General features: G+C 37.0%; 1 long non-coding RNA gene across 1 annotated transcript; it reads right to left on the bottom strand.

The window, feature by feature from the left end:
• Positions 1–1,371: 1,371 nt before the first annotated feature.
• On the bottom strand, positions 1,372–24,085 carry LOC138150627 (uncharacterized). Its single transcript, XR_011165600.1, has 3 exons — positions 23,962–24,085; positions 23,126–23,239; positions 1,372–1,814 (listed from the first exon to the last, which is right to left on the bottom strand). It is a non-coding gene; the product is annotated as an uncharacterized lncRNA (long non-coding RNA).
• Positions 24,086–24,435: the final 350 nt, after the last annotated feature.

Here is a 24,435-nt window from a genome sequence, read left to right as displayed (position 1 = left end):
AACACAGTGCTTTGTGCCTAGTAGGCACTTAATAAATGCTAATTCCCTCCCGCCCTCCCTCTGTGTTATGTCTCTATTAGCCAGAACATAGAGTTCCTGCTTATATTTTGATGGACATTTTCTTGACTTCTCAGATGGCTTAACTCAAAATGTGTTCCAATTTTCATTGACCAGTAGGGATCTCAACATGCCCTCAAGGCTTATTTTCCCTCAACCTCTCATCCTGAGACCATACATTCCAAATGGACCCTGCCCCGTCCATTGTCTTGTCAATTTGTATTTAGAACCAAAAAACTTCTTTTCTCATGATACGGATAGTAAATATATGGAGATCATAAAATTGTGTGACACAGACACCCTGAATTGGGATGGTTCTAAAAGGTATTTAAGCTTTCTCATTCTTTTCTTCAGCAGTTAGAACGTAGCTTTTAACTTCTTGTATGTACAAGTTCACTAGTTTTAATGAAATAAAATGAAATAACTATATATCACTATATGTTTGTCTCCTTTAACCAAAATTTTGAAGGTTAACAGGATTCATCTATCATATTTGTGCACATGATTCCCAATCCACATATCTAGCCCTTATTCTCCCTCCTGAGGTCCACTCCTATATTACCAGTCACCTGCTGGATGTCATGTGTGTGTGTCCCCTAGTTATATCAAACTGAATATGTTCAAAGTAGAATGTATCTTTGATCCTTGAACCCATACCTCTAACTTCCCTATTTCTCTTTAGGGCACCACTATACTCTTAGTCACCCAGGTTTGCAATCTGGGAGTCACCTTGGAGCCGTCATACCCCTTTACTCCTGTAGATCATCAATTCTTTCCTCCTCCTTCAACATAGCTTACACCTGTTCCCTTTTCTTCACTGAAGTAGCAGCCTTCTCCCTATTGAGCCTTCTAACTGGTGTTAATGCCCTCTCTAATCTTTCTATTATGAAGCTTACAGATGGCTATTCCTTTTTTAAAATATAGATTTTATTAATATCTTTTGTTTTTTCATCACTTTTATATATATGTATGCATGTATGTATGTATGTATGTACATATATATATAAGCATTTGGGGTTAAGTAACTTGCTCAAGGTTACATGGCCAGATTGTGTGTGTAGGTGTGTGTGTGTGTGTGTGTGTGTGTGTGTGTGTGTGTGTGTGTGTGTGTGAAGTATCTGAAGCCGGAACTGATCCCAGTTCTCCCGACTCTGGGGCTGGCGCTCTTACTCACTGCACCACCTGGCTGCCTCATCATCACATATTTTTTTCTTCTATCCCTCTCGCTCCCCCTCCCAGAGTCATCTCTTGTAACAAATTTTTAAAAAGAAAACAGGGACAAAGGGGGGGAATTCATTTAAAAAAACTAATCTATACATCCCCCCAAAATCAGACATTACTTGAAATGTCCCACATTTGTGGCCCCTCCACCTCTGCAAAGGAGTGGAAAAAAAGTGTCTTCTCATATCTCTTTTTAGGGGACAAGCTTATTCTTTTAAAAAGGTGTTTTATCTTTTTAATAAAGATTTGTTAACTCTCCTCCCAATGGAACAATGAGAAATGAAAAATAAAACCCTCAAAACAAATTCCCACGGTGACATGTCCAAAAATGTCTATGTCATCCTGCATTTTAAGGTCATCACTTCTCTGCAAGGAGGTGGGTGGTATGGTTCATCTTCAGTCCTCTGGATTCATGGTTTATCATTGCATTTATCAGAGTTCGCAGGTCTTTAAAGTTGTTTTGCTTTGTAATGTCTGTGTAAATTGTTATCCTAAATCTGCTTACTTCACTCTGCATCAGTTCAGAGAAGTCACAACTGGGAAGAGAACAAAGGAAGGCAAGATTAGGCGTAGGAAGGAAGGTTTTTCATGGGTAACACCTGCAGTGCTTTGGGAGCTTCTGGAGGAGAGCAGAAGGGAGAGCTTGGGAAATCATCCCAAGGCAGTCCAGCTTGAGACCTCAGGGCATTAGCTGGCACCTGGTCCATCTGCAGCGACCTTTGTCAGGCCTGAGAGATGACTTCTACGTAAATAGGCAAGTTGGGAAGTGAGTGTGATTAGCCCTTCTCAGAGAAAGGATCCACGGGTGACCAGCCCAGCCCCAAAACTGCTTTGCTTCTCCTTGTGTTCTGAGAAATTGATTCTGCAAAAGGACACATTTGCCTAATTTCATATTATTTCTCATAAACACCTCAGGTCAACCTTGCCTGAGTGTTGCTGGTGGGGGTATTTTTGTTTGGGCATTTTCAGTTTGTTTGTTTTAGGGCCCGGTGAGAGCCACATAGGAGAGAAGTTTCCTTCTAAGGGCGGTGTTGGGAACTGCACTCAGCCCATTCTGAGAGTTGTACTTTAGCCTAGTTCACAAACCATTTCCTAAATATCCTTCTAAGTGCAAAAATCACCACAAATTCAGGCCCTATTGTATAGAAATCAACCTCATTGAGGTTACTTAAGATTATACTCATTGAGCCATTCCCCAACTGGTGGAAACCTTAATTTCCAGTTTTTTGCTAATATAAAAAAGCTAAGATATCCATATCTATCTATCTATATCTGTGCATGTGTATGTATGTGTGTATGTACACACACAAGAAATAAAAGAGAAAACATGAAAAGTAGGCACATCCCCATATGGGTCCTTTTCATCTTTTTTTCCCCTTTGGTGTATAGCACTATGTAACGGTAGGTGTTGTTGTAAAGCCAAATGGTGTAGACAGTTTAGTGACTTCCTGGACATAGTTTCAAATTATTTTCCATAATGGCTGGACCAGTTCGCAGTTATAGCAACAATAAACCAATGGGCTTATTTTCCCTCAACCTAATATTTTTCTCTATGGCTATTCTTAAAAAATTGAGCAAGATAGAGACCTATTTTTAGCATTAGTACCTCCACATTGCTTCTAGAATAACATCCAAACTCCTCTGACTCCAACCTGCTTGTTTTTATTAGAGCTTTTTAGGTATTGTTTGAAATTCAATTTTAATTTATTTTCAGTTTTAAATTCGTTCCCTCCTATCCCCTCCAGTTATTGAGAATGCAAGAAAAATAAAACCCTTTACCTATATATATATATATATATATATATATATATATATATAGAGAGAGAGAGAGAGAGAGAGAGAGAGAGAGAGAGACATGCAAAACAAATGTTCACATTAGCCAAGTCCCAAGAACAAAGTAGCAAGAAAAACGAAATGGAATATAAATACCTCAATCTGTACCCTGAGTCTATCAATTCTCTTTCTGTAGGTGGATAGCATATTTCTTTTTGAATCCTTTGGAATTTTAGTTGACCATTGTGTTGAGGCATTACTAAATCTTTCAGAGTTGATTATCTTTACAGAATTACTGTTACTGTATCAATTGTTCATCTGCTCGTTTCACTTTGCATCAATTCACACAAGTCATCTCAGGTTTTTCTGAAACCATTCTCTTTATCATTTCAGTACAATAATACTCTGTAAGTAACATACCATAACTTGTTAAGCCATTCCCCAGTTGATGGGCACCCACTTAATTTCCAATTCTTTGCCACCACAAAAAGAGGTGCTATAAACATTTTTGTACATATGGGTCTTCCTCCCACTTCTATGATCTCTTTGGGATATAACCCTAGGAGTGGTATTGCTGGATCAAAGGATATGAAAGTATTTATAGCCCTTTGGGCATAAATCCAGATTGCTCTCCAGAAAGGCTGGATCAGTTCACAACTCCACCAGCAATGCATTAATGTTCCAACTTGCCCACATCCTCTCCAGCATTTGTCATTTTCCTGTTTTGTCATCTTAGGCAATCTGACTGGTGAGATGTGGTACCTCAGAGTTGTTTTGATTTGCATTTCTCTAATCAATAGTGATTTAGAGCATTTCTTCATGTGTTTATAGATATCTTTAATTTCTTTCTCTGAAAACTGCCTGTTCATGTCCTTTGACCATTTATCAATTGGGGAATGACTTGTATTCTTATAAATTTGACTCAATTCTCTGTATATTTTAGAAATGAATCCTTTGTCAGAGACATAGGTTGTAAAGATTCTTTTCCAATTTCTCACCTCCCTCTTAATCTTGGTTACACTGGCTTTGTTTGTACAGAAGCTTTTCAATTTCATGTAGTTAAAATTACCCATTTTACATTTTATAATGTTCTTTAATTCTTGTTTAGTCATAAAGTCTTTCCCTCTCCACAAGTCTGACAGGTAAATTATACCTTGTTTTACGAGACTGCTTACAGTATCAACATTTATACCTAGATAATGCACCCATTTGGACTTGATTTTGGTATATGGTGTTAGATAATGGTCAATGCCTAGTTTCTGCCATACTATATTCCACTTTTCCCAGCAGTTTTTGTCAAATAGTGAGTTCTTTTCCCAAAAACCTGGGTCTTGGGGTTTATCAAACAATAGATTATTATAGTCGTTGACTTCTGAGTCTTGTGTGCCTAATATATTCCATTGATCCACTTCTCTATTCCTCAGCCAGCACCAAGTAGTTTTGATGACTCCTGCTTTATAATATAGATTGAAATCTGGTATAGCTAGTCCACCTTCCCTAACATTTCTTTTCATTAATTCCCTTGATATTTTGGACCGTTTATTCTTCCAAATGAATTTTGTTACTATATTTTCTAGGTCTATAAAGTAGTTTTTTGGTAAATTAATTGCTATGGAACTAAATATATAATTTAATTTAGGTAAAATTGTCATTTTTTATTATATTAGCTCAACCCAGCCACGAGCAATTGATATTTTTCCAATTAGTTAGATCTTACTTTATTTGTGTGAAAAGTGTTTTGTAGTTGTGGGCATATAGGTCCTGGGTTTGTTTTGGCAGGTAGATTCCCAAATATTTTATCATGTCTACAGTAACTTTAAATGGGATTTCACTTTCTATCTCTTGCTGTTGAATTTCATTGGAAATATATAGGAATGCCGAGGATTTGTGTGGGTTTATTTTATATCCTGCAACTTTGCCAAATTTATTTATTGTCTCAAGTAGTTTTTTACTGGATTCTCTAAGTATATCATCATATTATCTACAAAGAGTGATAGTTTGGTCTCTTCTTTGCCTAATTTGATTCCTTTGATTTCTTTTTATTCTCTAATTGCTACTGCTAACATTTCTAGGACCAGATTGAATAAGAGGGGTGATAGTGGACACCCTTATGTCACCCCTGATCTTATGGGAAATGCTTCTAGCTTCTACCCATTACATATAATACTTGCTGATGGCTTTAAATAGATGCTACCTATTATTTTAAGGAAGGTTCCATTTATTCCTATACTTTCTAATGTTTTTAATAGTAATGGATGTTGTATTTTGTCAAAAAGCCTTTTCTGCATCTATTGAGATGATCATGTGGTTTCTGCTAGTTTTATTTTTGATATGATCAATTATACTGATGGTTTTCCTAATATTAAACCATCATTGCATTCCTGGAATAAATCCTACCTGATCAAAATGTATTATTCTTGAGATAAGTTGCTGTAGTCTTTTCGCTAGTATTTTATTTAGAATTTTTGTATCTATATTCATGAGGGAGATTGGTCTGTAATTTTCTTTCTCTGTTTTATCTCTTCCTGATTTAGGTATCAGTACCATATTTATGTCATAAAAAGAATTTGACAGGACTCCTTCTTCACTAATTTTCCCAAATAGTTTGTAGAGTATTGGAAGCAATTCTTCTTTAAATGTTTGATAGAATTCACTAGTAAATCCATCTCACCCTGGAGATTTTTTCCTAGGGAGTTGACCGATGGCTTGTTCAATTTCTTTTTCTGAGATGGGGTTATTTAAGTAATTTACTTCCTCTTCGGTTATTCTGGGCAACTTGTATTTTTGTAAATATTCATCCATTTCCCTAAGATTGTCAAATTTGTGTGCATACAATTGGGAAAAATAATTCCTAATTATTTTTTTGATTTCCTCTTCATTGGAGGTAGATAGACCCTTTTCAATTTTGATACTCATAATTTGGTTTTCTTCTTTCTTTTTTTATCATATTGACTAAGGGTCTATCAATTTTGTTGTTTTTTTTTTTCATAAAACAAGCTCTTAGTTTTAATTCAATTAATTAATTCAATAGTTTTCTTAATTTCAATTTTATTAATCTCTCCTTTGGTTTTCAATATTTCTAATTTAGTATTTAATTGGGGATTTTGAATTTGTGCTTTTTTTAGGTTTTTCAATTGCATGCCCAATTTGTTAACCTCCCTTTTCTCTACTTTAATCATGTATACACTCAGAGATATAAAACTTCCCCTAAGAACTGCCTTTAATGCATCCCACAAATTTTGGTATGCTGTCTCATTATTATCACTCTCTTGAATGAAATTATTGATTGTTTCTATAATTTTTTTTGACCCACTCATTCTTTAGGATTAAATTGTTTAATTTCCAATTAGTTTTTAGTCTGTCTTTCCATGGCACTTTATTGCATATAATTTTTATTGCATCATGATTTGAGAAGGATGCCTTTAATATTTCTGACTTAGTGGATAGAATTGTGACATTTTATGCCCTAGAACGTGGTCAATTTTTGAGTATCTACCATGAACCGCTGAGAAGAAAGTATGTTCCTTTCTATCCCCATTCAGTTTTCTCCAGGGATTATCATACCTCTCCTCTCTAAAATCCTGTTCACCTCCTTAACTTCTTTCTTGATTATTTTGAGGTTAGAGTTATCAAGTTCAGAGAGGGGGAGATTATGGTCTCCCACTAGTATAGTTTTGCTATCTGCTTCTTCCTCTAATTCCTTTACCTTCTCTTCTAGGAATTTGGATGCTACACCACTTGGTGCATATATATTAAGTAGTGATATTGCTTTATTCTCAATGGTGCCTTTTAACAGGATAGAGTTTCCTTCCTTATCTCTTTTAATTAGGTCAATTTTGCTTTTGCTTTATCTGAGATAAGGATTGCTGCTCCTGTTTTTTTTTTTTACTTTAGCTAAGGCATGGTATATTTTACTCCAGCCTTTTACCTATACCCTGTGTGTATCCCTCTGTTTCAGATGTGTTTCTTGTAAACAGCATATTGTAGGATTATGATTTCTGATCCATTCTGCTATCCGTCTCTGTTTTATGGGAGAGTTCATTCCATTCACATTTACAGTTATGTTTGTTATCTGTTTCTTTCCCTCCAGCCTATTCCTGCCCCTGTTAATGTTCATAGTATTCCCCCCTTCTACCTTCCCCCCCTTAATAGTTTTCCTTTTGTCCACTGCCTCCTTCAGTATTCCCTTATCAGCCCCCCTCCCTTTACCTCCTCTTTCCCCTTATTTCTTCCCTCCCTACTAACCCCCCCCCCTTTTGTAGCCCTTTACCCCTCCTACTGCCTGTGGCATATTTTTATACTTAATGAAGTATGTTATTTCTTCTTTGCACCAAGAGTGACAGGAACAAATCTCATGCAAAGCTTCTCTCCCTCCCCTCTTTCCCTCTGAAATGATACTTTTTGCATTTTTTCTCCAGAGTCCTATGCTTAACTGGTTGTTATTCCCTTCTTGCACCAGAACCAATGAGGGAAACGCTCACATGATTCCCATTTCCTTCCCTTCTTTTCCTCTGCTATACAGTTTTTATGCCTCTTTGTGTGGCATAATTTACCCTTTTCCACTCATTCATTCCCTTTCTTCCTTTGCAGTCCTTTTGTAGCCCTTAATAAGATTTTTTTTAAATCGTCATTTTGTGTATTCTATACTCATACCCTCTACTTGTCTATAACCAGTTTGCTCTTATCAAATAGCAGGGGGTGTGTGTGTGTTTTCCTTGTTTACCTTTCTATGTCACTGTTGTATCTCATAATTGGAGGTTGAATTTTCCATTGAGTTCTGGCTTTTTTTTATCAAGAAGGTCTGGAACTCTGTTATATCGTTGAATGACCATCTCTTTGCCTGGAAGAATATGCTCAGTCTTGCTGGTTATATGATCCTTGTTTGTAACCTGAGCTCTTTTGCCTTCCGGAAAATTGTATTCCACTGTCTCCGATCTTTCAGTGTAGAGGCTGCCAAATCCTGTGCAATCCTCTCTGTGGACCCTCGACATTTGAATTGTTTCTTTCTGACCATTTGAAGTATTTTCTCCTTTACCTGGTAGTTCTGGAGTTTGGCCACAACATTTCGAGGACTTTTCAGTTTGTGATCTCTTTCAGCAGGTGTCCAGTGGATTCTCTCGATTTCTATTTTACCCTCAGGTTCTAGTATCTCAGGACAGTTTTCCTTAACGAGCTCTTGTAGAATGTTGTCCAGGCTCATTTTTTCGTCATGATTTTCTGGTAGGCCTATGATTCTCAGATTATCTCTCCTGGATCTGTTTTCCAGGTCAGTTATTTTTTCTTTGAGGTATTTTACCTCTTTTTCTAATTTTTCATTCTTGTTGCTTTGTTTGACTAATTCTTGGTTCCTCATAGTTATTTGTTTCAATTTGGTTGATTCTAGTTTTTAGCAAATCATTTTCTTTGGATAATTTTTGGAGCTCCTTTTCCATATCATACACTTTTCTTTTTAGAGAGATGTTTTCTTCATTATAATGTTTTTCTAATTCTGCTATTTTGGTTTTGAGAGAATTATTCATTTTGTCTTCTATCTCTCTCATTTTGTTTTCAAAGTTCCTTTTTATCTCATCTAGGAGAGCCTTCTGTGCTTGGGACTCATTCCCTATTGATGTTTCTGCTGTGGATGTGGAGTCCACATTGTCTCCCTCTGAGTTTGTTTCCTCCGTCTGAGGATAGTAGGACTCCAGAATCTTTGTCTTTGTAGTCTGCTTTCTACCTATTTTGAGGCAGGGCCCTAGCCATGCCCTTCCTCTAGTGATCCCAAGCCTTTACTGTAGAGGGTTTTGCCCTGGGGCAAGAGTTACTATGTTTTCAGGGTCAGAGGAGGGGTTTGGAGCAGGTGAGGTTCACTCTGTCATCCTGGTCTATGGAGGTCCTGATAGGGGCTTTTATTTTTTTTTATTTCTAGGCTATGAAGTGGTAGCCCCAGGAATATTTACTTTCCAGGACAGGGGCCCCTGTATTTGCTTCTTACCTTGCTCTTTCCAGTGCCAGCCCTTTTGTGATAGGCCTGGGAGTGGCCCTTGTGGTTGGTGGGAAGACTTTCCCTCTGAGCTGATCAGGCCCCTTCTGGGCCTGCCTCTGCGTCTCAGTACTTAACATATTAAAGTATTACCATACTATGCAGTTCCTTTTGTTGCAGTTTCTATTTTAAGTACCATCTCAGTATTATTATTGTTCATGAGGTTTATTTCATAGAACCCTTAATCTCAGAGTTTGAATGAACCTCATTGATTAGATGAACCAAACCAATCCCTTTTTCAAAAGCCCTGACCAGCCTTGGCCAGATGACCTTCTAAGAGGGGTGGGTGTTCCCTACCTGGAGGCCAGCCTAGTCTTCTCTTGGACTGCTCTTAATTGTTCTGAAGTTCTTGGTGACACCAAACCTTGTCTTTGAACTTTCCACCCATTGCTCTTAGTCCTGCCCTATGGGCTTAAACCAAACAAGTCTAATCCCTGTTCTGTATGAATATAGATTTCTGGTCCCCTGTGAATCTCCTGCAGCCTAACAACCCCAGTTCCTTCTATCAGTCCTCATGTGGTATGGACATGAGACCCTTCCTTCCTTGTTCTATTTGTTGTCCTTGCTTGTTCTTCTCTGAATATTCGCAAGATTATCCACCTTATTCTTGTTCTGTGGTTGGCAGAAACGAGCATAATATTCCAGATGAAGTTGACGGTTAGTAAGTTAGTGTACAGTGGGGGACCATTTCTGGAAACTAGGCCTCTCAGTGAAGCCCAGAAAGCTTTTATGCCTTCCATATCATTCTTTCATATTGTGTGAAGTGTACTAAAACTCCTAGAACTATTTCACACTGAAACCTAACCATGCCTTCCTTGTGATTTTTAAAATTTTAATATTTATTATTTTTTGATAAACATTTATTTTCTCACCCACCCACCTCCCAAACCATGAACAACAAAAAAGAAAAAAATAAAATCTTATAACAAATACACAGTCAAAGCAAATTAACTTGTGAGAGATGACTCACAGTGAAGTTTCCTCATTTTTTTTAACTCCCTCCTACATTCCCTATATCTTCTCCATGCTTTGTAAACCAGTTCAGTCTCGCAAGTAACTCATGATTTCACAGAAATGAGGTAATTTGAAAGGAAACCATACTAGTCCACTTCTGATTGGGCACTTCCATATTTGCTGAAACGAAATACATAATGAAAGATTGAAACTGCTTTGCGCCAATTAGTTAACACTAATGAAAGATTGTGAGCTTGCCTCTTCAGCCAATGGTAAGGTAGCACAAGTGTTAGACGTGGAGTTAGGATCAGGAGAAGAGAAGTCCACGAGCTTCCAAATTTTGCACTCCCTGGTGGACACCATTTGAGCCTTGAGGCAGTGCCCTTTCTCATGAGAAAGAATAAAGATCTTTTCTGATCTCAGACTCAGACTCTGAACTTTTTCATCTCACACAAACTCACTATGGCCATGTCCAAAAATGTTATATCTCATTCTGCATCTAGAGTATATCCATCATGATTGATCTTTTGTCTTCAAGGTTTGCTGTTCTGTTTATTGAAGCTCTCAAATCTTGTAAATGTTTTCCTTTGTAATATAAAAATTACATCATATACAGGTTTTTTTAAAATAACGTATATATTGTTTTTCTTCAGCTTACTTCATTCTATATCACTTTGTACAGTACTTCCTAGTTTTCTCTTGATTTTTTCACATAAATTCTATTAACTCTATAACATAATTAGTTTGGCCATCCCCAATCAATGGGTAACCAAACCCCAGTTTCTAGTTTTTTGCTATGACCAAAGGAGCTGTTATATCTATTTTTGTACATATGGGTCCATTTTCTATTTCTTTGGTCTTTTGGGGAGTCTCTGTCTGGAAATGGGATTTCTCAGTCAAAGGTAACAGAAAGCTGAGTGACTTTTTAAAACGTTATTGCAGATTACTTTCTAAAATGTCTGGATCAATTCACAGTTTCAGGAGCAGTGTATGTGCTCATTTCCCTGCAGCTTCTCCAACGATTGTCATGTTCCTTTTTTTGGGTCATCTTTGGGTGTAAGGTGTAAGCTCAGCATTGATTTAATTTGTATACAGCATTTTTTTTTCATTTGTTTGTTGATAGATTAATATTTCTTCCTTTGAAACTACTTTTTCATGGTTTTGAACATCTATCAGTTGGAGAATGACCTTTGTTCTTATAAGTATGAATAAATTACTTAGATGTCTCAGATGTGAGACCTTTATAAGAGAAACTTGTTGTAAAGATTTTCCTCCCAGTTCCCCTTTTCTATTATAATTTTAACTGTATTAGTTTTTTGGGGAAAACCTTTTATTTCTATATAGTCTCAATTGGCCTTTATCTTCTATGGTTGCCTCTTAACTGTTGTTAGTTCACAAACTATTTCACTCTCCATAAATCTGAAAGGTAATTTCTTCCTTGCTTCTCTAATTTATGATCTCATTTTTTATGTCTAAGTGATATATTTATTTATAGCTTGTCTTGGTATATGGTGTGAGTTGTTGGTCTATGCCTAATTTCTGCTAGACTATTTTCCCAACAAATTTTGTTGAATAGTAAATACTTAGGCCAGTAGCTGGGGCTTTTGGGTTTGTTGAACACCAAACTAATAAATTTGTTCACTTCCACATATAGTGTATTTAATATATTCCACTTGTGAAATTTATAATACCCTCTCACAATTAGGCATGAGGAAGAAAACTTCTATAAAGTTTGGACTATGGAAACTGAGAGGAGAGGAATGGGTACAGCTGAGGACATAGTCCTGTCTGCTGTTTCCTTAACTTAATTAAATTTCTCAAGCCTCCACATTATTTGTGGATGTAACCCCAGGGCATGTGCCCCCAGCCTCAGCTTAGCAAAATAACCTCTTTGCTTAATATAAAGAAGCACAGAAATTTAGCTTCATTTTAGTCACACCCACTGGTTACACCCTTTAGTCATAAGTTTTATATAAATAAGTTTAGCTGGTCCCAAAGCACCCCCTGAACTTGCCCTGTGGGTGCAACCCAGGCAAACCTCCAATCCCTCCCCTTACACATAGTTCAATGCTTCTAAAAATTATATAAAAACCCCATGGTTTGGTTGACTGGTTAGCCAGCTTCTGCCAGAGCACACCAACCAGCTTGGTCACCAAGGTTGACTCTAGTAGGACAGGAAAGGCTGGGCTCTGCCCAAGGGGAGCTACCAGCTGGCCTTGCTGGTACCCTTATTGGGGTGATCTATATTGTGTACAAATTAACACCATTATTGGATGATCAGCTGTGAATTACAGCTGTTCTCAGCAATACAATGATCTAAGACAACTCTGGAGGACTTATGATGAAAAATGCTACCCACCTCCAGAGAAAGAACTGATGGTGTCTGAATACAGACTGAAGCATACTTTATCTCCACTTTCTTTATTTTTCTTGAGTTTTGTTTTTGTCTATAGTTTTTTTTTTTACAACATGACTATTATGGATATGTTTTGCATAACTACACATATATAACCTATACCAAACTGCTTGCCTTTTTGAGGGGTGAGGGAGAGAATTTGAAACTCAAAGTTTTAAAAAGTGGATGTTGAAAATTGTTTTTACATGTAACTATGGGAAATTTTTTTTAAAGTAAATGCATAAAGAAGTTAAGTAAAAAAAGATAGTTAAAAAAAAAGGTCATGAGTCCATTTAGAATTTATCATGGAATATTACCTAACATGTTGATCTAAGCCTAATTTCTAACAGAGTTTTTTCCTCCAATTTCCCCAATAATTTTTAGCAAATGGGGAGTACTTTCCTTGTTTGTTTTTGTTTTTTTGCTTTTTGGAGGGCAATTGGGGTTAAGTGATTTGCCCAAGGTCACACGGCTATTTTTTGTGTTAAGTCTCTGAGCCCGGATCCGAACCCAAGGTCCTCCTGACTCCAGGACCGGTGCTCTATTCACTGTGCCACCTAGCTGTCCAGGAGTACTTTCCTTATGAAATTGTTTTCTAATTTATCAAATACTGAGTTACTGAATTTCATGGTTTCTGGTTTTCTCTTCCTATACTCTTTTCCATTGATCTAGTTTTCCATTTTTTTTAAACCAGAAGAGATGGTTTGGATGAATGCTACCATGTAATATAGTTTGATGTCTGGAAGTGCTATTTATTCTTTATTCTTGCCTTTTTCCTCTACTGTATTTCCTTTAGTATTATAGATCTTTTGTTTCTCCAAATGAATTTTGCTACTAATCTATTAAGCTCTTTAAGGTATCACTTTGATAGTTTGGTTGTCATAGCAATAAAATTGATCATTAACTTTGGTTGTCTTGTCATTTTAATTATATTGATATGCACACTTGATATTTCCCCAACTATTTAAGTATTTCTTTAAGGAGCACTTTGTAATTGTTATAGTTATTTTGAATTTTTTAAAATTCATTTTGTCACTATTATATAGAAGTGCTATTGATTTTGTAAGTCTATTTTGTTGATTGTGAATTTGCTGAAGTTCTCAATTGTCAGTTGTCTTAATCAGTATCTTTGCTGATCCCCTTTAGAATTTTCTAAGTAAATCATTACATCATCAGCAATTAGGAATAGTTTCATCTCTTTTGTACCTATACTTATACCTGCTTTTATTGTTATTGCTTATATTTCTAGAATTTTATCAAATTATCAAATAATAATGGTAAAAATAGGCATCTTTGCTTTACTCTTGTATTTATTGGGAAATCTTCCAAGCACATCCTCATTATATAAGTTGCTTATTTTTGGATTTACATTAAGTTCAACAAACTTGCTTTAAGTACTTACTCCATGCAAGTTTTTCTACGTGATTCATTTTCTCCTATAGTTAAATATTTCTGACTTTATCTTTGCCAATTTATCATCCATTAACACCTTCTTACTGTGGGTTTACCTCCAGGTTTTGTCCTAGTCCATATTCTCTTCTCCATATATTTTCTCATTTTATGATTTCATTAACTACCACAGGTTTCATCATTTCTATGAAAAGGACTTCTGAATTTTGGTTGCATTGGTTTTGTTTGTGCAAAACTTTTTAAATTTGATGTCATCAAAATTATTCATTCTACCTCCTGTGATCTTCTCTTTCTTTGGTTTGGTCATGAATTCTTGCCCACCCACAGATCTGACATGTAAATTCTTCCATACTCTTCAATTTACATATGATGTCACCCTTCCTGTCATGTGCCCATTCAGAGCTTATCTTGCTATATAGTATGAGATATTAGCCTGTACTTAGTTTCTGCAAGACTACTTTAGGAAATGTTATCCTTTTATTACATTGTCTTGACCTACTCCTGAGCAGTTAATATTTCTATAATCATTTAGATTTATCTTTATTTGTGTACAGAGTGTTTTGTAATTGTATTTATATAGTTCCCATCTGTGTCTTGACAGGTAGACTTCCAAATATTTTATGCTATAGTTATTTTAAATTGAATTTCTTTTTCCCTCTCTTCCAGCTGGATATTGTAACTAATATACAAAAATGTTGAAGATTTGTGTGGGTTTATTTTATATCCTGAAACCTTTCTGAATTTGTTAATTATTGCAATTAGTTTTTACTCTATAATGTACTATAAGTAAGTCATGTTACCTACCAAAAGTAATAGTCTTATTTTTTTCTTTGTTTATGCTTATTCCTTCAGTTTGTTTTCTTACTGCTATAGCATTTCTAATATAATACTGAACATTAATGGTGGTGATGGACAGCTCTGATTTACCCCTGTTTTGGGAGGGAAGGTTTCTAGCTTATCCCTATTACAGATGCTACAGGCCCTTTTGGTTTTAGATAGTCATCTGATTTTAGATACATATTACATGTCATTTAAGGAAAACTCTATTTATCCCTATGTTTTGTAGTATTTGTAACAGGAATGAGTGTTGCACTTCTATGAAAAGCTTTTTCTGCAGTTCCCTAGAGTTGTGACCAATAGGAGTCAAAATGTGCGTTTTCTTTCTTCTACTACTTCTCCTATAAATCAGAAATAGAAAATTAGTGTGAAGGATGGACTCCAAGAAATAAAATTGTTTACCTTGCTTGAAGAATGGAGGAGATGAAGAAAAATGCTTTTTAACTCGTGAGTGTTCCTTACCAAACCTACAGATTGCTGGTCACCATTTCACACTGTTCACCTTGTAATTTTGTCCATTTTGAGCTTTTCACCGATCCACTCTCTCCTACTTTATCTCAGTTCTCTATTTACATAGTCCTAGAGACTTGAATTCCCTCCAGCATAGTGCATCCTACTTATTTATTTCTTGACTGCCATCTTGGGAATTCACTTAATATCAAGAGTAGAACTGGGGCACATTGAAGAATATATGCTTGTCTCAAAGGCAGATTTCTTTTTTTTGATTTTTAAATTAAATTTGATGTTTATTTTTAGTTTACATAATTCATTTCCACAAGATTTTGAATTACAAATTTTCTCCCTGTCTTTCCCCTACCCACCACCCCAACAGAGCGATCCCACTGTATAGCCCCTCCCCCAATCTGCTCTCTCCTATATCCTCCCCCATTCCCCCTCCAACTATCCAATAGATGGATCTCAATACCCCAGGGCCTATATATCTTATTTTTAGTTGCATGTAAAAATAATAATAATATTTTTCAAACATTTGATTTTAAAACTTTGAATTCCAGATTCTTTCCCTTCCTCCCTCATCACCCATCCTTACGGAGAAGATAAGCAATTCAATATAGGCTGTACATGTGTAACTACACAAAACATTTCCATAGTGGATATATTGTAAAAGACTGACTATATTTCCCTCCATCCTATCCCAACCCCCACTTGTTCTGTTCTCTACTTTTATTCTGTCCCTTTTCAAAAGTGGGCACTTCCAACTTCCCTCCCCCCAATCTGTCCTTCTTTCCATCATCCCCCATCTCATCCTCTTCACCCTAATCTTCTGTAGGGCAAGATACCCTATTTAGTGTGTATGTCATTCCCTCCCTCAACCAAATTCAATGAGAATAAGGTTGACTCATTCCCTTTTGCCTTCCTGTTCTTCCCCTCCATTGTAACAGTTTTCCCTAGCCTCTTCTATATGGATAATTTGCCCCATTTTGTTTCTCCCCATCTCCTCTCATTGTATTCCTATTTCATTTCTCAATTTCACCTTTTAATTATCATCCTTACCTATTAAATTCAGCCTGTACTGTCTGTCTATGTATACCTGTACACATATATACATACACTCACATATGTATTCATATACCCATATACTCTCCTATACAGACATATATGTGTGTGTGTGTGTGTGTGTGTGTGTGTGTGCGGACGCGCGTGCACACACACACATTTCTATTCCCTTCAACTATTTTCATACCAAGAAAAGTTTCATAAGTTACAATTATCATTTTTCCATGTAGGAATGTAAATAGTTCAACTTTGATAAGTTCCTTATGATTTCTTTTCCCTGTTGATCTTGTCATACTTTTCTTGCTTCTTGTATATGAATGTTAACTTTTCTATTCATCTCTGGTTTTTTCATGGAGAATGCTTGGAAGTCCTCTATCCATTGAATGACCATATTTTCTCCTGAAACATGATACTTAGTTTTGCTGGGTAGGTAATTCTTGGTTTTAATACCAGCTCCTTTGGCCTCCACAATATCATATTCCAAGCCCTTCAATCCCTCAGTGTAGAAGCTGCCAGATCCTGTGTTATCCTTATTGTTTTTCCATAGTATTCAAATTATTTCTTCCTGGCTGTTGTAATATTTTCTCCTTGATCTGGTAATTCCAGAACCTGGCTATAATATTCCTAGGAGTTTTCTTTTTGGAATCTTTTTCAAGAGGTGATTGGTGGATTCCTTCAACCTCTATTTTGCCCTCTGGTTCTAAAACATCAGGGCAATTTTCCTTGAGAATTTCTTGAAGGATGATTTCTAGGTTCTTTTTTTATCGTGGCTTTCAGGTAGTCCAATAATTTTTAAATTATCTCTCCTGGATCTATTTTCCAGGTCAGTGGTTTTTCCAAGGTGATATTTTATATTGCCTTCTATTTTTTCATGTTTGGATCTGTTTAATAGTATCTTGATTTCTCATAAAGTCACTAACTTCCATTTGCTCCAATCTAATTCTGAAGGAATGACTCTGTTCAGTGAGCTTTTGAGATTGTTTTTCCACCTGGCAAATTTGAGTTTTTAAGACATTATTCTCCTCATTGCTTTTTTGAGCCTCTTTTGCCATTTGAGTTAGTCTATTTTTTAAGGTGTTATCTTCTTCAGTCATTTTATTGACTCTCTTTTCATGATTTTCTTTCATCATTCTCATTTCTCTTTCCAATTTTTCTTCTGCTTCTTTTATTTGTTTTTCCAAGTCCTTCTTAAGCTCCTCTGTGGTCTGTAACCAATTCATATTTTTCTTGGAAGCTTTTGTTGCAGGAGTTCTGACTTTGTTGTCTTCTTGCTGTTCCATGCATTGATCCTTCTTGTCCCCCAAAAAGGAATCCATAGTCGGATTGCTTTTTGCCTCAGTAGAACTCTGCTTCCAAAGAGGAGAGCTTTGTCCCAAATTGCATTCCTCAGCTGCTGGTGGTATTAGTTGGGTGCCCTCTCAGTAGCCTCCACTGGCTCTGGCACACTGGTCATACACCCGAGGACCTCCACCCTAGACTGAAATCCAGATCCAAGCAGGTTAAAATAACAGTTATTACCCCTCAGACTGGTTGCTTGGTCCCCCTACAATATGCTCAGGAGCTCTGAAGCAGCCATGCAGCAGTGGCCTCTGCACCTCAGTTGCTTCTCCCTCCAGAGGGCAGAGGCCAGACTGCACTCCCGGATCCCCTGTTCCCAAAGTCCACTGTCCTCTCACTTTATCTTTGGCATTTATGGGTTGATAATTCTGGAAATCACCACAGCTGCTGGTGATCCACTCTCCCTATATTCCTCTAGCTATGGCTGTTCAGGCCACGCTGGAGCTAAAACTGAGGGCTCATATAGGGCTGGGCTTCGCTCCCAGCATGCTGTGATAGACCCTTCCTGCTGGCGTGTTGGAATGTTTTCAGCAGGAGGTTTGTTTCTTTCTGTCACTTTGTGGGTTCTGTAGGCTTAAAGTTTGTTTGGAGTTATTTTATAGGTATTTGAGGTGGTTACGGAGGGGGCATATGGAGTTTTCCTGCTTCTATGCTGCTTTCTCGGCTCCCTCAAAGGCAGATTTCTTGACCCAGCAAGATTCCATGCTGACAGCTCTGGAAGGAGTTGCTAGCCCACATTTAAGGGCAAGGTTACATTAATTTTCTAACAAATTGAATCTTCTCTTTATAAATACAAGTAAATTCTAATGGATTTTTTAATCTCTTCACTCATTATCATAAATTTACTTCAGTTTTAATTCAAGAAGCAGTTATTTAGCATCTACCATGTATGATGAAAATCATTGTGAAGAATATTAAGATGAAAGCATGATCTCTTACTTCAAGGAGTTGATCACTTTGGGAGAAGAGAATGAACAATTTCCAGTTAATTCAATCCTTGGTAGAAAAGTGAAAGTACAAAATGCCATGAGATTTTCATTATTTGGAACCATCAATCATAGGAGATGGGGGGCACTGGAGTTTTCAATATATAAGCTCTTTTTCTAAGATTTTACAAGGAAGTTTTGATTTTAAAAAATAGATTACAAAGTCACTTGTTGAAACTTTATAAATTTGAGATAGAAAGCTCCAGTACTGTCTTGCCTTTCATTAAGATGTTTTTAAAGAAATAGAAGACATTGAGAAATGATCCTAAGACATAGAATATTTTGGAAAAATATGAGTGGTCCCAATAGTTTTCTAGGATGCCATGAATACTTTTCCATTTTGAAAATGTGGTGTCATTTCTTCTTGAAGAAGTCAGGATTTAAGATTTCTATGCAAATCATTTCAAAAAGCATGATTTTATTTTCACTTCCATTGCCTGCCATGTTACTTGATTTTCTCTTCTTTCTCCTCACTTCTACCCTCTTCTTCTGATGGCTTCCTCCTTGTAGCTTCTTATACCTGCATCTTGCTTCTATCACTGGTTTTCCTGTTGCTACAGAACAAATCACTTTCCAAAACACACTTCAAACATTTCCTGACCATTAGTTGCTCCTTTTCCTCTTTCTCCTTAAATAAACAGGTTGGTACTTGCATTATAAAAGCAATTAATATAAAGCTAATTTTCAAAGTCCCCTCATCTGTAAAATGAACTGGAGAAGGAAATGGCACATCACTCCAGTATCTTTGCCAAGAAAACCCTAAATAGGGTCATGAAGAGTTGGACATGACTGAAATAGCTCAATAACAATAACAATTACCAAAGACATCTCAACAATGCATATTTCCCTGTGTCACCCAGTGATTCATGCTTGAATGATTTTATCTCAGATTGTCAGCTGAATGGACAGTATCTGATCTCCTATGATGTCTGGAGAAGTTCCTAGCATACTGTTGCTATCTTGTTTATATATAGAAATATATATATGTAATCATCTTGAAGTGGAAGGAGCTATATGGGCACCTAGGTGATGCAGTGAATAGAATTTCAGGCTTGGAGTCAGAGAAACTCATCTTCCTGAGTTCAAATCTGGCCTCAGATACTTATTGTCTTTGTGACCATGGGCAAGTCAGTTTACCCTGCTTGTCTCAGTTTTCTGATTTGTAAAATGAGCTCCAGAAGGAAATGGCAAACCACTCCAGTATCTCTGCTGAGAAAATCCCAAATGGGGTCACAGAGTTGGATGCTATAACAACCATATGAGTACCACAATTTCATATTCATTCTCATGTTTCTAACCAAACAAGAATGGAGTAATGTAGAAAAAAAAGATCTTTGTTTTTATTTTTGCTTTATGTAGGTGTGTGTGTGTGGAGGGGGGTGTTGTGTGCATGCACACATGTGCACATTTGCTTTAAAAGACATTTTAGTTCTTAATACTTAATCGATGTTTACTGACACTTAGTCTGTTATTTTTAATTTAGTTAGAATTGTTTTTCATTCATAATGTTGTTGTTGATTATTTAGTTCATTCATGTTAAATTTTGCCCAGATATCCTAGAGTTTATTAAAGGAGTACTGATAGATATAGTTTATGCATGTGTGATGAAATTTTTTAAAGTGTCTAGATATAATATTTTAATCATAGAACTTTTGAGAGGTAGAAGAATTCTTCAGAGGCAACTGAGTCCATTATCTGGTTCCTAGGAAGTGCTGACTGTGACTATTTGAAGACAAATTTCATGCCAAAAAGTGTTGTCTGGATGTTTGGCCCACTTAATACCTGAATTGGCTCACTAGTGTAATTAATACGACTAATTGTATAAGTCAGTCATAGCTATGGTAGGAATGAAGGAATTTTTTTTAAAAAGGAATTAAATCAATTATGGTATATGCTATCCTCAATAAGTGGCTATTTATCCTTGTTTAAAATGCCTTCAGAATTTCTACGGTATTAACCATGACTATATGAAAACTTTTCTTATATCTTTTCCTCAATTTTAAATGATTGTCTCTATTCTGTCTTGAATTCCTATAGAGAATAGCTAACCAACTTTGTGCAGAATATAACAGTGTTGTACAGGAGAAAGAGCTGGAGTCAGAGGACCTACATTAAATCCTGCCTCTGCCATGACCTCTTTGATTTTGGACAAACCACTTTAACCTTGTTGGGACTCAGTTTCCACATCTATGAAAGAGTTGGATGAAACTATATGGAATTTGTGGCCCCTTTCAGTTCTAGATTTACAATCCTATGAGCCCCTCATATTTGAAGGCAAGCATTTAGATAGAAATAGCATAGATGTATGTAGGGTATAATCATGACCACATGGAATCAACCATTTGCCATATCCCCCCCCCACCTTTGACCAAAACAGGAAGGTTCTTGTCATTGACTAGATGATACATGACCAGAGAAGACCACTAACAAAGACTTCTGGCTAATTTTCTTTCATCAAGATATCTTTCTCTTTCCGTTACTTCTTTCAGCTTTGATTTTAGACTGAAGTGGACTCCCCTGGAAATGTTTGGTTTTGGTTCTTGAGTTTCAGATCCCACAACCCAAAAGATATGAGAGAGTAACATAAGCTTAGATTTGTAAACTAAGGTTTAGGATATCATTGCTGAAAGGGATGACTCATATTAATAATAACTTATATTTAAATAATTTTATGGTTATAATGTTACCACTTTCCTAATTTGTTTATTTATTTTTTTGCTTTTTGGAGGGCAGTTGGGGTTAAGCGACTTGCCCAAGGTCACACAGCTAGTACGTTTTAAGTGCCTGAGGCAGGATTTGAACTCAGGTCCTCCTGACTCCAGGGCTCTATTCACTGCAACACCTAGCCACCCCTCACTTTCCTAATTTATATGAGCCTTCTTTGTTTAATTAGTTTTTAGTTTTCAATGTTCACTTCCATAAAATTTTGAGTTCTAAATGTTACTCTCCTTCCTCTTTCCCCTCCCCAAGATGGCATGCAGTCTGATGTAGGCTTTACATATACATTCATATTAAATATTTTCCCATTATTCATATTTTAAAGAAGAATTAGAACCAAGGGGAAGAGCCATGAGAAAGGAGAAACAAAAAAAGAGAGAGCAAATAGTATGCTTTGATCTGCATTCAGACTCCATAGTTCTTTTTCTTGATGTGGATAGCATTTTCCATTGTGAGTCTTTTAGAGTTGTCTTAGATCCTTGCATTGCTGAGAAGAGCTAAGTTAGTCATTGCACAATGTTACTTTTACTATGTACAGTCTTTTCCTGGTTCTGTTCACTTCACTCAGCATCAATTTGTGCAAGTCTTTCCAGGTTTTTATGAAGTCTGACTGCTCTTCATTTCTTACTTATCAATGATATTCTGCCACATTCATATATCACAACTTATTCAGTCATTCCCCAATTAATTGGCATCCCCTCAATTTCCAATTCTTGGCCACCACAGAAAGAGCTGCTGTATTTTTGTACACATGGGTCCTTTTATGATTCTTCTAATAACCTCTTATGTAGGCAGTATACATATTCCATTTTACATAAGAAAAATGATGCTCAAAAAGGAAGTGACTTTTTTTTCCAGAACACATAACTATTAATTCATGGGGCTTCAACTCAAAATTCTGTGTGTGTGTTTGTGTGTCTAGTTATAAGTCCTGTCTTCTTTCCACTACATCACATAAGGGAGAGATTTAAATGACCTCAGGTTTCTGGGACTTCACTACAGTGAGCCTTGCCTCCACCAATACAAGTCTTAAACTTTCCTTGATTTGGTAAATTGTCCTAAAAAATGCTGGGGCTTGCTAAATTATTCATCCTATAGCCAACCTAATATATTTCTCTGATTCTTTCTCGTTTGATGGTAGTTTCCCCTGGAACTGAACCTTAAAGGTATCTTAGCTTCTTCCCACACATTCACATTTCATTGGCCTCAATCTCTGCCCTATTTGGGTTCCAGGGTGGCGGGGGGGATGACAAAAGTTACCTTAGCTAGATTCCAGTTCCTGTCCCTTCAGGTCTGGTGCAGTCTTGCTGGCACCCTGAGTTCCCTCTATTTCTCAGTTCTCTTGCCAAGTACTATTGTACCACAATGTGCTGCCAGGCCACTGTCCTAGTCAGAGCAGGCTGCCTCCTGGAAGGTCTTGTAAAGCCACATGTGAGCAGCTTACCAAAGGACTGCTGCTGTAAACAGCTTTCAGGTTCTGATTACATAGTATAGTGACCTCTCTATTTATTCAATAATAAATCAGGGCAAAACGTTCCCAGAAAATCAAGGTACGGCATTCACAATGTTATGGCAAAACAACTTATCACTAAAATGGCCACATAGTTTTCACCAAAGTGGCCACACAGTTTTAAACAAAGTACACTCATTTAGTAACTCAGTCATTTAGTAATTCAATGATTCAATCATCCTTAAGGTGACTTGGGACACAAAGTACAATAGTCAAAGTACTCCACTCCTGGGTAGTATATTCATTTAGTCAATCACAAAGTATAAAAGTCAAAGTATTCCACGCATGGCATGCAACAATTTCATCAGTCACTAGTCAGTATTCACAGACAGGTCTTTTCATCTTGACTCAAGGCAGGTAGCTCCTACCTGAATCCACCAAACTGTTACCTGAGTTGAAAGGCAGACAGCTCCCAGGTCCTTGTCCAGATCTCTGTGCAGTTCCTGCTCCACATTGAAGCTCACAGTATCCAGTCCACCTCAAGTCCTTCACAGTTTCTTTTCCTGGGAAAAGAAAATTTAATAGAGCCACAGACAGGCAAAGTACCGACACCACAGTCATGCTTCCTCTGGCTGCTCCAGCTGGCCCTTGGAAGCCTCCAGATACTTGTTGCAAGAAGTTCTGACTATCTAGCTTGTGCTCTTCCTTAAATACAGTATTAGCTTCTCCCTGTTCAGCCCCTTCCTGTCACATGAGAAACAGGGGTTCCCTGTTCAGCCCCTTTCTGTTATGTCAGCAACAGGGGTTCATACCTTCTGTTTCTTTAATAGAGGTTTAATTTGAAACTAGGTGCTAAGTACCTCTCAGCTTAGCAAATACAACAGGATCTTCGAATTTCATTACTATTACAGGTCTTTAGGCTTTCCATGGCACTTGGAGGATCAGGGTGAGAATGTTTGAGGAACTGAATTCTGGGTTGGCTTGTGTAGCTCTGCCACAGTGTGATGCCCTGTGAGGGAAGGGGTGTTAAGTGAATATTTTGGGATTTAGGGATTAGCTTTCTCTCATTAGTTCATTTTGGTGTTACCAATTTAGGGTTTCTAATGTCTTAGACCATAGAAGCAGCTGAAAGTGCTGTATTTTGGTGACACGATTCCTAATTTGAGGGGCTTGAGAAGTGGTGTGGATTGGAGAAGATATCTACTTCTCCATTTTGTTTATCATGTGATATAAAACTCCTGCTATATTTCTTCAAATTTAATTGTGTTCTCAGGCAACAACCTACCTGCTCCATAGGACTTGCTTGATCTCATAATCCAGTGGCATGATTACATCATGAAAATGCACCAGAAGAGCACTTTAAGAACAGACTTTACTCTGTCCTTTGCAAAGAGAAGAGATCATATGACAATATCTCTGCCACATGAATATTGGCCAAAGCAGCTGAGAGCAGTTTAGCTTGGAAAAGAGAAGAATGTTTGGTATGGGGGGGGGGGCGAGGAATGAGAGCATTTACAAGGTTGTCATGTGAGAGGGGGATTAGGTTTTTTTTTCTGTTGGGGATCAGAGAGATGAACTGTGAGCAATAGGAGAAAAATTTCAGCTTGATGTCGGGAAAACATTGAATTATCCCAAAGTGAAAAGGGCTAGGACAAAAAGCAGCAAGTGGGCTTCCATGAAGCATTTGGTGGATGTCTATTCATTGAGAATCCCTTCTTGTAGGGAGAGTTCTCTCTCTCTCTCTCTCTCTCTCTCTCTC

This window comes from Petaurus breviceps, unplaced genomic scaffold (genome assembly GCF_028583685.1).
Source record: "Petaurus breviceps papuanus isolate PSGF00001 unplaced genomic scaffold, PetGlider_PUasm1.0 90881, whole genome shotgun sequence".
NCBI classification, from domain to species: Eukaryota; Metazoa; Chordata; class Mammalia; order Diprotodontia; family Petauridae; genus Petaurus; species Petaurus breviceps.
The sequence above is the reverse complement of the archived record's forward strand: the minus strand, read 5'-3'. Positions and strand labels throughout refer to the sequence as shown.